Genomic DNA, 16,685 nt, shown 5'->3' with positions numbered 1-16,685 from the left:
CTAGTGGTAAAGAATCCACCTGCCAATGCAGGGGATGTAAGAGACACAGGTTCAATCCCTGGGTCAGGAAGATCCCCCCCTCCTCCCCCGAGAAGGAAATGGCACTCCAGTATTCTTGCTGGGAGAATCTCATGGACAGAGGAACCTGCCAAGCTATAGTCCATGAGTCACAAAGAGTCAGACATGACTGAGCATCTGAGCAAGGACTATAGAATATATAGTCCTAGTCACCTCCTTCAGCAGTGGTTTTACATTGCTTATCAGAGGCAGGATAATAGAATAGAAAAGCTTGGCGAGTATAGATTTCAATATCTACTTCTACACTTTGCCCACTGTATATTCTATATGTCAGTAAGGATAGGTCCTACTTTTCTGTTGGTTTTGTTGTCCTGTCTCTTTGCATCTCATACTGAGGTACACCAGGCTTCCTCTTCCTTCACTGTCTCCTGGAGTTTGCTCAAAACCATGTCCATTGAGACAGTGATGCCATCCAACCATCTCATTCTTTGTTGTCCCCTTCTCCTCTTGCCTTCAATCTTTCCTGACCAGGGTCTTTTCCAATGAGTCAGCTCTTTGCGCCAGGTGGCCAAAGTATTGGAGCTTCAGCATCAGTCCTTGCAATGAATATTCAGGGTTGATTTCCTTTAGAATTGACTGGTTTGATCTTCTTGCAGTCTCAAGATTCATATACAGCTCCACAGTTCGAAAGCATCAATTCTTCGGTGCTCAGCATTCTTCATGGCCCAACTCTCACATCCATACAAGATGACTGGAAAGAATATAGCTTTTATACGGACTTTTGTTGGCAAAGTGATATCTCTGCTTTTTAATATGCTATCTAGGTTTGTAATAGCTTTTCTTCCAAGGAGCAAGCATCTTTTAATTTCATGACGGCAGTCACTGTCTAGAGTGATTTTGGAGCCCCCCAAAATAAAATCTGTCACTGTTTCCACCTTTTTCCCAGTCATTTGCCATGAAGTGGTGGGATTGGATCCCATGATCTTTGTTTCCTGAGTGTTGGGTTTTAATCCAGCTTTTTCACTCTCTTCTTTCTCCTTCATTAAATGTCTCTTTAGTTCCTCTTTTCTACCATTAGGGTGGTATCATCTGCATATCTTAGATTGCTGATATTTTTCCTGGCAATCTTGATTCCAGCTCAAGCTTCATTTAGGCTGACATTTTGCATGATGTACTCTGCATACAAGTTAAAAAAGCAGGGTGATATTATACAGTCTTGACATATTCCTTTCCCAATTTTGAACCAGTCCATTGTTCCACATCTGGTTCTAACTGTAGCTTCTTGACCTGCATACTAGTTTCTCAGAGACAAGTAAGGTGATTTGGTAGTCCCATTTCTTTAAGAGTTTTCCACAGTTTGTTGTGACCCACACAGTCAAAAGTTTTCATGTGGTCAGTGAAGCAGAAATAGACTTCTTATTTTTTAATTCCCTTGCTTTTTCTATGATCCAATGGATGTTGGCAATTTGATCTCTGGTTCCTCTGCCTTTTCTAAAACCAGCTTGAACATCTGGAATTTCTCAGCTCATGTACTGTTGAAGCTTAGGCTGAAGGATTTTGAGTGTTAACTTGCTAGCATATGAAAATTATGCAATTGTGTGGTAGTTTGAGCATTCATTGGCATTGCCCTTCTTTGGGATTGGAATGAAAATTGACCTTTTCCAGTCCTATGGCCACTGCTGAGTTTTCTGAATTTGCTGGCATACTGAGGACATCACTTTAACAGAATCATCCTTTAGGATTTGAAATAGACCAGCTGAAATTCCAATACCTCCACTAGCTTTGTTCCTAGTAATGCTTCCTAAGGTCCTTGACTTGACTTCGCACTACAGGATGTCTGGCTCTAGGTGAGTGACTGCATCATCGTGGTTCTCTAGGTCATTAAGACTTTTTTCATACAGTTCTTCCATGTATTCTTGCAACCTCTTTTTAATCTCTTCTGCTTCTGTTAGGTCCTTACCTTTTCTGTCCTTTATTGAGCCCATCTTTGCATGAAATGTTCCCTTGGCATCTCCAATTTTCTTGAAGAGATCGCTTGTCTTTCCCTTTCTATTGGTAAAGAAATCCTGAAGCCTCAGGAATTCAGTGAAAGAAAGATTTGTTTCTTACTCTTAGTAGGTCTAATTGGATTGGGCAGCCCTTGAGGGTTAGACACTCCCAAACAATGACTCAGAGGTTCAGGTTTTTTCCATCCTGTGTCTCTCCCATCTTCATCTGCGGCCTCTGAATGTGTGCAGATAAGAAAAAGTGGTGTGGAGGTGTCATACAAGTTCATCCTACCTTGCTCACAAAGTGGCTCTTTGCATTTCCATTCACATTTCACTGGCTGGAACCTGTCATACAGCCCTTCTCTCTGCAAGGCATTTGGGGACTGGAGTCTTCCTTGGTGCCAAGAAGGAGATGGGAACTGGGTGGGAGTCAGTACTGATGATCTCTCTCACAGTACGCATTTGAAATAAGCTGACTCCAATGCTTTGGCCACCTGATGCGAAGAACTGACTCATTGGAAAAGACCCTGATGCTGGGAAAGATTGAAGGTGGGAGGAGAAGAAGACAACAGAGGATGAGATGTTAAATCGCACCACTGACTTGATGGACATGAGTTTGAGTAAGCTCTGGGAGTTGGTGATGGACAGGGAAGCTTGGCGTGCTGCAGTCCATGGGGTCACAAAGAATCAGACACGACTGAGTGACTGAACCGAACTGACAGGCCCCTAATTGTCTCTAACAGAATAATGTGAGATAATACATTGAAAAATGACCAGTATTGGGCACATAGAGGTTGCTCAATAAATGCTCATTGATTTACTCTCCTCTAAAAGAGCTTCTCCAGGCCCAGTACCTCTCCCTTGCTTGCTTCTCTTTGGTGCTGAGCACATGCCTGGTTGAATACTTTGCAAATCAAAACAGAACAGTCCTCTGGGCAGGCTTCCTCTCATGTCAAGTTTTGCCTCAATCATGTGTTCTCAGATGTCTATTCTAGTTCCCAAAACATGACATATCTGATTTTGAGATACTTTACTTAGTGATTGTCCTATAACTTTTCTCCCAACATAAACTCTTCTCTTAAGATTACACATTTGATTATCTATTATTAGTTTGTTTATATTTACTCTTATCTGCCTACCTTTGAAACCACAGTTTTTTAGTGTGTAAGACTTTGATGATAAGCACCTTAGAGTTATATTCTTCTAAATAGTCTATCTGCTCTAATTCGGGAGTATAAATTTAGTGAAATGGACTTCTTTTCTTAAAGAGGACATGAATATTTCATATAACATTCCAAATGTTAGGATTTTTAAATGCCCTATATAGATAAGTGGGAAATTTATTGTACACTCAATGAGGTTTTACACATATAATCTTGTGTTATACATACCCGTGTCACGTATATTTTATGTTACATATACCTATGTTAAAACTCATTAATTACAAATCCACTTAATTGAACTAAATTTAAAGTAGATAAATTCAACAATAAACTTGGTTCCATCTACCTGTATCCCTCTGTATACTGATCTCTCTTCAGTACAGTAAGGGATATTATATTGATATATATGTTATCAGTATAATAAATACTGGGGATATCTTTAATAATAATAAATATTATTAATTATTAATAAGGGATATTGCTTATTAGTAATAGTTAATAAAGCCATAGAAACAAATTAAAATTCACCAATATTCCTTCCACTCTGATAAACTGTTTTGATATTACTATTAATATTTTAAATTTTCTTATTTTTCTTCCATTCTCCATTCCTGAGAAGAAATAAGTTTACACTGTGATCAGAAAGAGGTAGTGGTTGATTCATGGAAGACTTGAGGTTAAGGGACATTAAGAAAACACTGTGTTTATAAATTATTTCCTTTTTTGCTATCTTTACCTTTTGTATCACCTCATCCTTTTTTGAGAGAAAATGTCACGAGGGAAAAAATCAGTTGGAGAAAAATTTGGAAATGTCCAGGCCCTTCATAATCTCCAAAACTGGGGGGTGGGGGTGTTGGGCTTTAGCCATATCCTCGTGGAATGGAATCCTTTCCTTGCCTTCCATCTTTCTTTCTTCTTACACTCTTACTCCCTGGCTTGTGATCTCCCCATCTCTTTCTCCCTTTTTGCAATCATTTTTTTTTTCATAATTTCACAGCGTTTGTGACTCAGACAAAATGCAGCAGAGTTGGAAGAAGCAGGGTACTAAAGAGACTTGGATTTTAGGCATTTAGCTGTTACAATCTGAACACAACAGTCCATTTAGAGGTAGACATTTCTTGTGCAGAGGTATATGTCTCCATTTAGGCCAGAAGATAAGGACATTTTCATAGCATAGAGAAATTGCTTTGAGACTTTCCAGGAAATACACTATATAAAAAAAGAGACATTAACAGAGAAAGTGTAGTGAGAGAAACCTTCAGTATTTCTGCTAAATAAAGAACTTCTGGGCTCAAATGATATCCATGATCACCTTGGTGCCTTTGGCTCAGAATGGCTAAGAAGTGACTAATGGGTCATGTTCAGAGTCTGGGATTTTTTACCTGTTACAACAAAAGCATTGTCATTTATTTCAACATTTCCCTCTTGCAAAGGCTGCTTGCTCCAGATTCTTCACAGAGAAGTCCTTAGGAAGGCCCTTACAAAATTTATTTCTAAACATAGCCTTGGAAATACTGTTGAAGGCAAGTGAATCTTCAACCCAGAATTTTCTGACTGTGATCTTCAGCACTGCTCGAACTGATGGAAAGACAGTCCAGTCCTCCATGTTTCTCTGACTTGAGAGAAGATAGTAAGCCTTCTCAATGAAGGGCATGCCTACTTATTTTGAAACAACAAATCACTCAGATGGCAGGGTTCTCCTGATTCTAAACCTCCAAGGGTTGCTGTCACACTGAAAAATGCAGTCTCTTTACCAAAATCTAAAGGTTCCTCTTTGCCTGACCCCTGCTTACCTTGCTAAACTCACTTCTCACAACTTGATCTGCTCTTCATCCACTCTGGTCAGAGTAGCTTTCCAAGTAGGATGACTCGTTTATCCCCGTTTTTCCATGAACATCCCAGGAACCCTATCAGTCCTTGGCACCCTGGAGCGCTTGCTCTTCCCTCTCACAAGAGTTCTTGGAACCCACCTAACTCCTCCTCTTGGCCTTTGCATTTGTGAGCTTCTCTCCTTGGAATGATGTTTCTTCATATCTTCACACAGTTCTGCTCTCACTTTTTTAAACTTTGCTCAAATATCACTCCTCCTTTACCAATCTATTTCAGAATAGTCTTTTCTGCTATCACTTGCTGTCGCCTAAATCCATCTCTCTCATCACCTCTCCTGCACCTTTGAACATCTATTGCTATCTGAAATTGTGCTTGGTTTATGTTTGCAGTTGGTTTCAACAAGCCCTATGAATTCAATGACTTAGTAAATTTTATTTCTTTTTTCACAGCATCTAAGCTTTGAGCTTAGCAGGTGCTCAACAAACATTTGTTGAAAGACTACGTGAATACAAACTGAGAAATTTCATTAGTAGTTTGGTGACAAAAGTTAATTTCTTGTACTCAATTTATTTTCTAAATGCTCGCCCATAAATTTGGATAAATTACATAATTTGTAACAAATAGGAAACTAGAAGTGACCAACAGAACAACAGCTCCCAAAAAGATGACTGGTAGAAATCCTTCGCAATTTTAGAATACAAAGACTTCACAAATTTCCAACGTGCAGTTATTTTTTTTCCCTCCAAGCTATTTGTCATGCTGGTAGAATGAATGACCTTTATTGTATGGTATTTCTGAGATTACAAATGGCAAGAGTGCAGCCATATAAGGCATCAATACAGTAACCAAAGTCAGTCTCCTATTCTGAGTCATACTTTGACTAGCAAGTAAAAAAAAAAAAAAAAGAAAGAAAGAAAGAAAAAAAAATCATACTGATTGTATGTAACCCACGGGATGGAAGGGCCTAGAAGAGAGGGTTGGTGAGAGAAAATTACATGCAGATCCTTTTGTTTTAAGTACCTTAGCAAATTTCCTTTAATTGCAAAGTAGGGATCCTGATAAATTGATTTTAAAAATGTGATAATGGTAACAATTAATCTCTTCCCCCCCTCCAGTCCCCTAGCACTTGGTGTTGGCTTTATCAGAGCACTTAACAATGTATCTGGAATAAAAAATACATGCAAGAGGATCTTCCTTATTCAATAGATTGTGAAGTCCAGAAAACTAACAGGGCTCTGATTCACTGTTTTCTTTCTTTTTTAAAAAATATTATATTTACATATTATTTTCTTTGCTATAGCATTTGTAATTGGGAAGCAGTAAGTAGTCAATAAAAGTTGGTTGAATTGATAATAATAATTGGAATAAAGGAGAGAGAATGGCAGAAAGAGAAAAGTGTTTTTTTATAGATAAGCCCTCTCAATTTCTTCCTCCTTTCATTTATAAAGAAATAAAAATGAAACAAAAACAAGAGCTTTTGAGCCTTCTGGGTGTATAGGCAATATTCAAAAGAGAGTGGCAGGGGAGTTGAGTCATTAAATAAATCGTTTCAAAAAGTCTTCACTGATTATCCTGGGATGTATGATATATTCCTATTTCTCTACATCTTTGCTGATACTCCAGCCTGGCTATCTTTTCAAACATTTTTACATGTTAGATGTGTAAAATAATGATCTCTCTCTTGCAGTTTGGATTTCCTTGATTATCAGTGAGATTAAGTGTTTTTATATTTATTTCTCTTTTTTTTCTTTGTCTATAAACTATATTTCTATATGTTTTGCCCGCTTGGAGGCTTGCCTTTTTTTTTTTCTTTTTCTTAATGAAGGAGCTTTCTATACATCCTGGATGTTGATCGAGAACGTTAATGATGCCTTTGCTAAGCCTATCTTTAAAAATTGTTTGTGTTCATTTAGATGATGGCAAAGGAGGTAATTAATTTCTTTGACTTTCTAGGTTTTCTATGTTTCTTAAGGAAGCCCTTCTTTACTGTAAAATTATAAGAGAGTCTCCTACATTTTTTATAATATTTATATGGTTTAGTTTCAGGTCTTTGAATTCATCAGAAATTTGAGCTTGGTGTATGTTTGAGTTATAGCCTTACTTTATTATTTTCTTAATAAATAGACAATTATGTGTGTGATTATTATCATTACTGCATGATTTATTTAATAGTCCATCTTTTCCCAAGAGATTTGAAATGTCATGAATCTGGTCTATTCCTGTAATAACAATATTACCTTTTGGTAAAAGTTGTTGAATAAACTTAATTATTTTTCTTATATTTGAACTTGAAATAAATTGTCAAATTCTATGAATTCCTTTTTATATTTTGATTCAATATATTAAGATAATCAGTTACTATGGGAATATTTTCTGTCTATAATAATACGCTTTCCTGTTCGTAAATTTGGTATGCTCCGACTCTGATGCTGGGAGAGATTGGGGGCAGGAGGAGAAGGGGACGATCCAGGATGAGATGGCTGGATGGCATCACGGACTCGATGGACATGAGTCTGAGTGAAGTCCGGGAGATGGTGATGGACAGGGGGGCCTGGCAGTGCTGTGATTCATGGGATCGCAAAGAGTCAGACACGACAGCGACTGAACTGAACTGAACTGAACTCAATGTATTTACAATGTTCTGTTTGATAGTTTTCTTATGGTAAACCCGGAGATTTTTATATTGGATGTGTTCCTAAACATTTTATTCCATTTTTTGATATTGCAAATAGGATCCTTTTCTTCCATTACTGTTTCTTTTTAAATTTGGTTACTTTTGGTATGAAGAAAAATTATTTATTAAATATATATATTAATATATAGTCCTCCTTCCCTGGTAGCTCAGACGGTAAAGCGTCTGTCTACGATGTGGGAGACCCGGGTTCGATCCCTGGGTTGGGAAGATCCCTTGGAGAAGGAAATGGCAATCCACTCCAGTACTATTGCCTGGAAAATCCCATGGACAGAGGAGCCTGGTAGCCTACAGTCCATGTGGTTGCAAAGAGTCAGACATGACTGAGCAACTTCACATTCATTCATTCTTCACATTAATATATAGATATATCTATATAGATGTCTATGATATCTATATATCTACATATAATCTGCCCTTTTAGTTACTTCTAAATATAACAATAGAAAATTCCCTGAATTAACAGAGCTTATATTCTCATGGGAGTGATGCATAATACATAATACACCTAGCATGCATGGGTGAATGCTCAGTCCTGTCCGACTCTTTTCAACCCCATGGACTGTAGCTCACCATGCTCCTCTGTCCATGGAATTTTCAAGGCAAGAATACTGGAGTGGGCTGCCATTTCCTTTCTATATCCATTCAGTTCAGTCGATCAGTCATGTCCGACTCTTTGCAACCCCATGAACCACAGCACGCCAGGCCTTCCTGTCCATCACCAACTCCTGGAGTCCACCTAAACCCATGTCCATTGAGTCAGTGATGCCGTCCAACCATCTCATCCTCTGTCGTCCCCTTCTCCTCCTGCCCTCAGTCCCTCCTAACATCAGGGTTTTTTCAAATGAGTCAGCTCGTCACCTCAGGTGGCCAAAGTATTGGAGCTTCAGCTTCAACATCAGTCCTTCCAATGAACACCCAGGCCTGATCTCCTTTAGGATGAACTGGTTGGATCTCCTTGCAGTCCAAGGGACTCTCAAGAGTCTTCTCCAACACCACAGTTCAGAAGCATCAGTTCTTTGGTCCTCAGCTTTCTTTATAGTCCAACTCTCACATCCATACATGACTACTGGAAAAATCATAGCCTTGACTAGACAGACCTTTGTTGGCAAAGTAATGTCTCTGCTTTTTAATATGCTGTCTAGGTTGGTCATAACTTTCCTTCCAAGGAGTAAGCATCTTTTAATTTTAGTATGCAAAATAAATAAGAGTTTATAAGGTGAAGCTATATGATTAAAGAAAAACCAGCAAAGAATAAACAAAATGCTGGAAGTATTAGGCATTAGTGGGATTATGCAAGATAAAAGTCAGTGCAGAAGTGATGTTGAGTGGAGGATCCAAAGGTGATTAGAGACTTACCTGTATGGATATTGGAGGAAAGAGTGTAAAGGTTCAGATATGAGGGTGTGCCCCGTGCATTTGAATAGCAGTAATCAGGCCATTGTGGCTGAGGCAGAGTGAACAACAAGCAGAGAGCAGATGAGGTTAGGCAGGTCATGGGAGAAGACCACACAAAGCCCTGGAGAAAGGGACATTGGCTGTAACTTTGTGTGGAACGGAGAGCCATTAGTATTTGAAGAGAAGGGCAAAATTATCCAACTTCCAAGTCAAAAGGATCACTCTGATAGCTATTTGAAGAATTCATGACAGAGACCAAAGAATTTGTAAAATCAGTGAGACTACACAGGAGATTTTTCAGTAATGCAGGCAAGACATGATGTGGCATAAACATGTTCCCTTCTTCTTAAACCACCCTCCCACCTCCCCCCACCTATGGCTGATTCATGTTGATGTATGGCAGAAACCATCGCAATATTGTAACTATCCTTCAATTAAAAATAAAATAAAAATTAAAAATAGAAAAGACATGACGTGGGTCCAGCCCAGATTGGTGACTGGGGAAGTACTGAGAAATGTCCAAAGTGAGGGGACACTTTGAAGTTAGGGAACACAATTTGTTCTGCTGGACTGGCAGGGAAATGTGAAAGGGAAGTATCACAGCTGACATCCTCATGTCATCATTTCTTCCCCTCACAACTTGAAGCTGGAGTTTTAATCAACTGAGATCACTCAAGTTTGGAGGTGGGGTAGACATTCTGTGTTTGATATGGTGAATTTGTGTGATGACTGTAGACAGTTTGATGTAATTGTCAGGAAGGCAGTTGGATACACAGGTCTGGAGTACAGCCAGGGGTACAAAATCGGGATACATCAGCAAAGATGATGTTTGGAACTGTGAATGTGAATGGAATCTCCAAGGAAATGAAAATAAGAAAGAGAAGTGACCTTAGAGGCGTGAGGTATGAGACATCCTAATGAGCAAAAGGGACCTACAGGAAGTGACCAGGGAGATGGGAAGAAAGTCTGCAGAATGTGGCATCCTGGACATCAAGTGCAGAAAGTATATCAATGGACAGGAAGAACAATTCTCAAATACCTTTGGTTAAAATGTGTTGGAAATTTAAAATCCTGATTTCAAAAGAAATTTTATAGATTTTTTTTTATTCACATAAACTTTTCATGGTACAGAAACTGCCAGCAGCCAGAGGAAGACACCTGTCCTGATCCGCATGTGAAGTCATAAGCAGTCATTTTTTAACTTGGCAGGGCTCCCGGCAGTGACATTTCCAACACCACCTAGAGGACCAGGAAATTCAGTCAGGCTGGCAGCACCAGAGGTGGGCCTGATCAGATCCTTCTCGGCAAGTCCTTATGCAAGAAATGAGGGGAATGGAGGGCCCTGGGCAGTAATCCCGAGATGCTGTAGAGAATTTTTTTGGAGGTTAACTGCTGATTTGCAAATATGCAAACTTTTCAAGATTTGGTTTGCTTGGATTTGGAATGAAATTGAAAAAAAGATACGGAGGGGAAGATAGGTTTCATTCCTTTCCTACTGTAACTACTCACATGAAATGAAGAGGAATATCGAGGAAATGAATCGTAATGATTGAAACCTCTCCTACCTAGAAACCTATTTTCCTCCATTACATGGGTTTTCAAATAATCAGATCCCCTAATATCTTCGAGTTCTCCTTTTCATGGCTGGGTAGCTTTCCTCTTTCTCTCCCTTCCTTCCCACCTGCCTTCTGCTTCTCTGTCCTCCTTCCTTCCTTGATTCCTCTTGTTTCTTTCTTCCTTTCTTTCTTTCTCTCTCCTTCTTCCTCTCCCTCCTTTCATTCCTTCCTTTCATCAACAAATAATTATTAAATACACACAATATTTCAGGTCCTTAGGATACTTCATTTAAATTTTACAGATGCTGTCCCTGCCCTCATGGAACTCAGTCTGGTAGGGAAGTCAGGCAATCAATTAAAACTTACAAAAAGTGTTATATAATTGCAGCAATGTGATACCTACATGCTAGAAAATGTGATACCATATTAGGTTAATGTTGAACAATTCTGTAAGGTTAAGGAAGACTTTCCCGAAGGAAATAATATTTAAGCTGAGATAAAAAGAATAGATAGCTTAAAAAGTAATCCCAATTATAGAAGCTTTCCAGAAAATGGAAAGAGCTTATGTGAAGACACAGAAGACAACAAAACAATCTCCAATACATTCTAGATTTAGATCCACAGTCATCAGAGAGTGAAAGGTACTCTTTCTGCCATTGTCTTTGGAATCTTATTTGCGAAGAAAAAAATCTGCCAGGAAGCATCACAGAAATTGTCAGTGATATAATAACCTCAATATGTTTTTACCCCCAAACTTAGAAGACTTATAAGCTAAAAGAACAAATAGCAGTAAATAATGCTCAGAGGGTCTTTAATGTGGCTGTAAAAATTAGACTACTGATCCAGTTTATACTATATAAAACAGTAGGATTGGCAGTAGGAGAAGGGAACAACAGAGGATGAGATGGTGGGATGGCATCACTGACTGAATGGACATGAGTTTGAGTAAACTCCAGGAGTTGATGATGGGCAGGGAAGCCTGGCATGCTGTGGTCTATGGGGTCACGAAGAGTCAGACATGAAACTGAGTGACGGAACTGAACTGAACTGAAAACATGATTACTCTGTTAATATATGATCATTTGCATCCCCAGTGTAGAAGTACACTTGTTACAGTGTAAGTTTGACTGCCATCATAGAGACTCAAAGCAATAGAAGTTTAAACATGGTGGAAGTTTGATTTTCTCTTGTCTAACAGTCTAAGCATACCTGAGTGGGGATGGTTGTTCCATGCACAATGTTGAAGACATGGTCTCCTTGTATCTTGCTGCTCCTTGCTCTTTAGAATGTTGCCCCCTCCTCTTCATGTTTCAAGAAGACTCAAAAGAAGAGGGAAAAAAAATGAGAAATATACAGATTTTTCCCTTTGAGAGGCACAGTTCAGAGTTTTTTCACATCATTTCTGTTGTTAGATCACTACCTGGATGGACTTTGTCACAAGGCCACACCTAGGCTGAGAAATACAGTCATTATTGTGGCCAGTCATATGCCCAAATGAAAAATAGCAAAAAGATGATAACAGATAATCGGAGGAAGCAAGCATTCACTGCAACAATGAGAAAAGATAAAAGCACTATGATAACCTAAAGGATTTAAGAACAATTGAGACTAAATTCCTGGCCTCAAGGATGCCAGGATCCAATGGATGAGAAAGGCAGCAGATATGTTGTAGAAAGGAGGCAATGTTTGGAAACAAAGACTGGCCATAAGTGGATTCTCTTTGGGGAATTATTATTACAGAAAAGAGAGCATAGGTCAGTTGGTAAATCATCTGCCTGCAATGCAAGGGACCCGGGTTCAGTTCCTGGTAGGGAAGATCCCCTGGAGAAGGGAATGGCAACCCACTCCAGTATTCTTGCCTAGAGAATCCCATGGACAGAGGAGCCTGACAGGCTACAGTCCACGGGATCACAAGAGTCAGCGATCTCAAACAACTTAGCGACTAAACCACTACCAGAGCTGAACTCAGAAGTGCATGTATGTGTCAGATTTCAACTGGAAAAGAAGGGTAAACACCTTTCATGAACAGGAAACCCTATTACAGCAACTTCTTTGATGGGCATATATGTGCTTAATGCTGCTTCCTCTCTTTGTAGCCAGATGATTTAAAAAATAATCTTAGCTACAAGTCTTAGTTATAATAATGAGTCTTATCTAGATTAATGTGAAAGTGAATTCTGAAAATTTTGAATCATAACTAGTACATTCCTAAGTGCTGAGATTACACTTGATGAAACTAACAGAAAGATAAAGCTGAGATTCTTCTTAGAACTATTAATCCACAAAGTATGTAGCCATAAACATAACTTTTCCTTTTATATTCAGAAGACACCCCCAAAGGAAGGTAAACAGTGAAGTATGATCTGTAAAATAGTCCATCTCAAGAACATCACAACTCATAAAAATTGGATGAACTAAACTCTGACATGACGAGAAAATAATAATCATAATTCCACTAGTATATCAATTTGTTTTTTAAAGTATATTTTACATACACTTTCAGGTGACATTCAATATAAATCTATGTTATAGGTACAACTAGCATTGTTATCTTATTTTTAAGGGTAAGAAAACTAAAGTTAAAAGATATTAAACAGACACTCAGTATCAAATATGAAGAGTTTGAGAGATGAGACTCAAACCCAAGACAGAACAAGAGCGCATAATCAGTGTTGGGGAAAATAAAATTGTCTGTGAATGTATTCTCAGGTGTAGGACAAAAGTCAAAACTAAACATAAAGGGTTAAAGACTAATCATCTAAATATATTCCCCAACAGCCCTTTATTTTTTTTTTTTGTTGTTGTTGTTCTTATGAACACAGTTGCAAAAGAAATTTATGCAAAAATGGTGTAGTTCCTGAGAATTCTAGAGAAGCTGGGACCACCTCTTTCATTATCTTTATTTATGTATAGATTTTCCCAAGATTGGCATGCTAGAATATTCTGATGTGAGATTTATTCTGTACAGAGATAATGTTATCCATTCAATTTAGTCATGATATTTTAAAAATTTGTTGCTACATGGGGGCTTTTGATAAAAATGTAGTCATAATTTACCAAGATACTGTTAAGTCAGATTAATTGAGGAAGACTATTTTGGTCAATTAGTCTGAATTTAGAACACTTATTTAATATTTTAGTAAATAATAATGTACAGTATAATTGGAAATTGTGCTGGGTATATTTTAACAAATGCTTTCAACTTGCAGAACATGCAAACAATACCTAAAGGTTTTAAAAATAAATCTATACTCTGATGTAAAATATCCATTTGCTTAAGTAATTGTTATCCTTCAAACTTGTAAACATCGCAGGGAACTTTTAAAAAAGGGAAATAGTCATAATTTAAATTATTGAAATGAGTGAAGTTGCATGTATTGAAGCCAATATATATCATGATATCTTCAAAATACACAAATCACTAATGGTAAAGTTTCTGTTCCTTGAAGAACTCTATACATCATCCACACACACACACACATATATGCGTTTGTGTATATAAATCAACCTCAGATCCATGAGGAAATGCAGGTTTTAACATTCCCGCTTTATAGATGTGGGTGTTGAGGGTTAAAATGATTAAGTGACTTCACCAAAATCCCATAGCTTATAAGTGAGGGAGAAACAGTTAAGCCAACGTGTGTGCAGTTTTACAATCTATGTCTTTTCCACTATATCTACAGCTTCTTTCTATGTATGCAAATGACTGTCTAAGAAAAGTTTACCGTCACAAGAACATCTAGGTTGATAACAGTATTCTATTTCTTGACTCAGATGTTAATTACAAAATTGTTTGCATTATAAATATTATTGGAGAAAGCAATGGCAACCCACTCCAGTGTTCTTGCCTGGAGAATCCCAGGGACAGAGGAGCCTGGTGGGCTGCCATCTTTGGGGTTGCACAGAGTCGGACAAGACTGAAGCGACTTAGCAGCAGCAGCATAAATATTATTAATATTCTGTACTTTTCTTTTTTTGCCTTTGCAATTCTTGGTATGTGAGATAGAATTTCACAATAAAATGATAAATATTGTGTCTTCTAGAGCAAGATTGTTGGAACAAAGCAATTTATATCCTGGTTGGGTTTTGCTTCTAAGTAAACTGAGAATGGGGCCTCAATTTACAGTAAGCATTGGCTATTGGAGTAAGGCAGTGTATTGTGGGAAGATCTCATTTATGTTAATTTGGGAGATGTAGATCTGGGGAAGGGAAAGTGGTGAATGAGTCAAAGAGGAAAACATTTATTTCCAATGATATGCCTGTCAGTGCATTAGCACTCATTTAATCTTCAAAACAACCATTAACAGTAATTATTTTGATGCCCGCTTTAGAGGAGATCAGTACATTTCCCACAATTAAGTGGCTAAACATTGATTTACATATGCATCTGTCTGACAATCAAGTCTGAGTCGATCTTGAGAGAAGTAAGGATTCAACAGTTAAGAGCAATCAGATAAGCTGATGGACATGAATCATTGGCCCCCAAAGTATTTATTCTGTATTCCTTTCTGAAATTTTTTTTATTGGGGCGGTTTGAAATAGCTGTCATCTGGAATGACAAAGTGGGATTAAAACACCACCAGTGGGACTTCCCTGGTGGTACAGTAGGTAAGACTCTGCCTGCCAATGTAGGGAACATGGGTTCGATCCCTGGTCAGGGAAGATTCTGCATGTTGCCGGGCAACTAAGCCTGTGTGCCACAACTAGTGAGTCTGTGCTCTAGAACTGGGAGCCACGACTACCATGCCTGAGTGCTGTAACTTTACTGAATCCCGTGTGTCAAGAGTCTGTGTTCTACAAAAAGAGAAGCCACCACAATGAGAAGCCTTTGCATCACAGCTAGAGAGTAGCTCCCACTCGCTGCAACTAGAGAAAGCCCATGAAAAATGATGAAGAACCAGAGCAGCCAAAATAAATAAATAAAATGGGGTCTCTGGTAGCTCAGTCGGTAAAGAATCTACCTGCAATTCAGGAGACCAGGGTTTGAACTCTGGTAGGGGAAGATCCCCTGAAGAAGGAAATGGCAACCCACTCCAGTGTTCTTGCTTGGAAAATCCCATGGACAGAGTAGCCTGGTGGGCTGCAGTTCATAGGGTCATGAGGCGGACACAACTTAGTGACTAAACCATATATATATATATATATATAAGCACCAGTAACATCAGAAAGGTTGGGTTCAAAATGATGCCACAGGAAAACCAGTCATCTGCACATGAGTGGGATGATATTGGTCTTTTGGGTAAACTGTCTTCTGTGACCAGCTTTAGGTCCAAATTCTGGGATCCAGTTGGACTGGTCACTTTACTTAAGTTCTGTGACAGTTAGCTTCTCCTTTATGTAAAAACAAGAGAGCTTTGCATACGAACTCCACCTGTAAAGACCTTTACAGACTGTTAGACGTTCTAATTTTAGGATTCCAATGCCCGATTTGCAACAAGGCTAGCCATTTCAACTACACCACTACTTTCGAATTGAGATTCATTTCATTTGTGACTTTTGCCCCAGTTTTATAGAAGATAATCAAAGGAAAATGGGGTTTGCTGTATCTAAATTACCTTTGGAGCAATCTCACTAAAATGCACATGACGGATAAAATGAAGAATGGAAATATAATTTGAAACCTAAATGTCTGATTGTGCATTCAGCCTTCCAATTGCCATCTTCAGTGCACCAATTCAGTTTAGTTCAGGGTTATGGAGTCTTAATTTGGTGAGAGATTTTCTGGATCAGAATCCCACATAATTGGCATGAGGTTATCGACTTCTCTGACCTATGCTTGTTGATAATTTGCTGTCTTGGTTTTCCTTACTAGAATAGGATCATTTTTCATGATTTATTTACATCCCAGCTTGTTCCAAACAGGGTATAAATAGACTCCCAAGAATATCAATTGAGGGGAACAGAAATATGTAAGAAATGACCTGAAGCCTGTCTCATGTCATATTATGTCCAACTCTTTGTGACCCCATGGAGTCAAAGGAAAGTGGCTGCAAAATCGCTTCTGTTGTTTGCCACCTCCCTTTGACTCACTGCTGATGGA

Source organism: Ovis aries, chromosome 15 (assembly GCF_016772045.2).
Source record: "Ovis aries strain OAR_USU_Benz2616 breed Rambouillet chromosome 15, ARS-UI_Ramb_v3.0, whole genome shotgun sequence".
Lineage (NCBI taxonomy): Eukaryota > Metazoa > Chordata > Mammalia > Artiodactyla > Bovidae > Ovis > Ovis aries.
The sequence above is the reverse complement of the archived record's forward strand: the minus strand, read 5'-3'. Positions refer to the sequence as shown.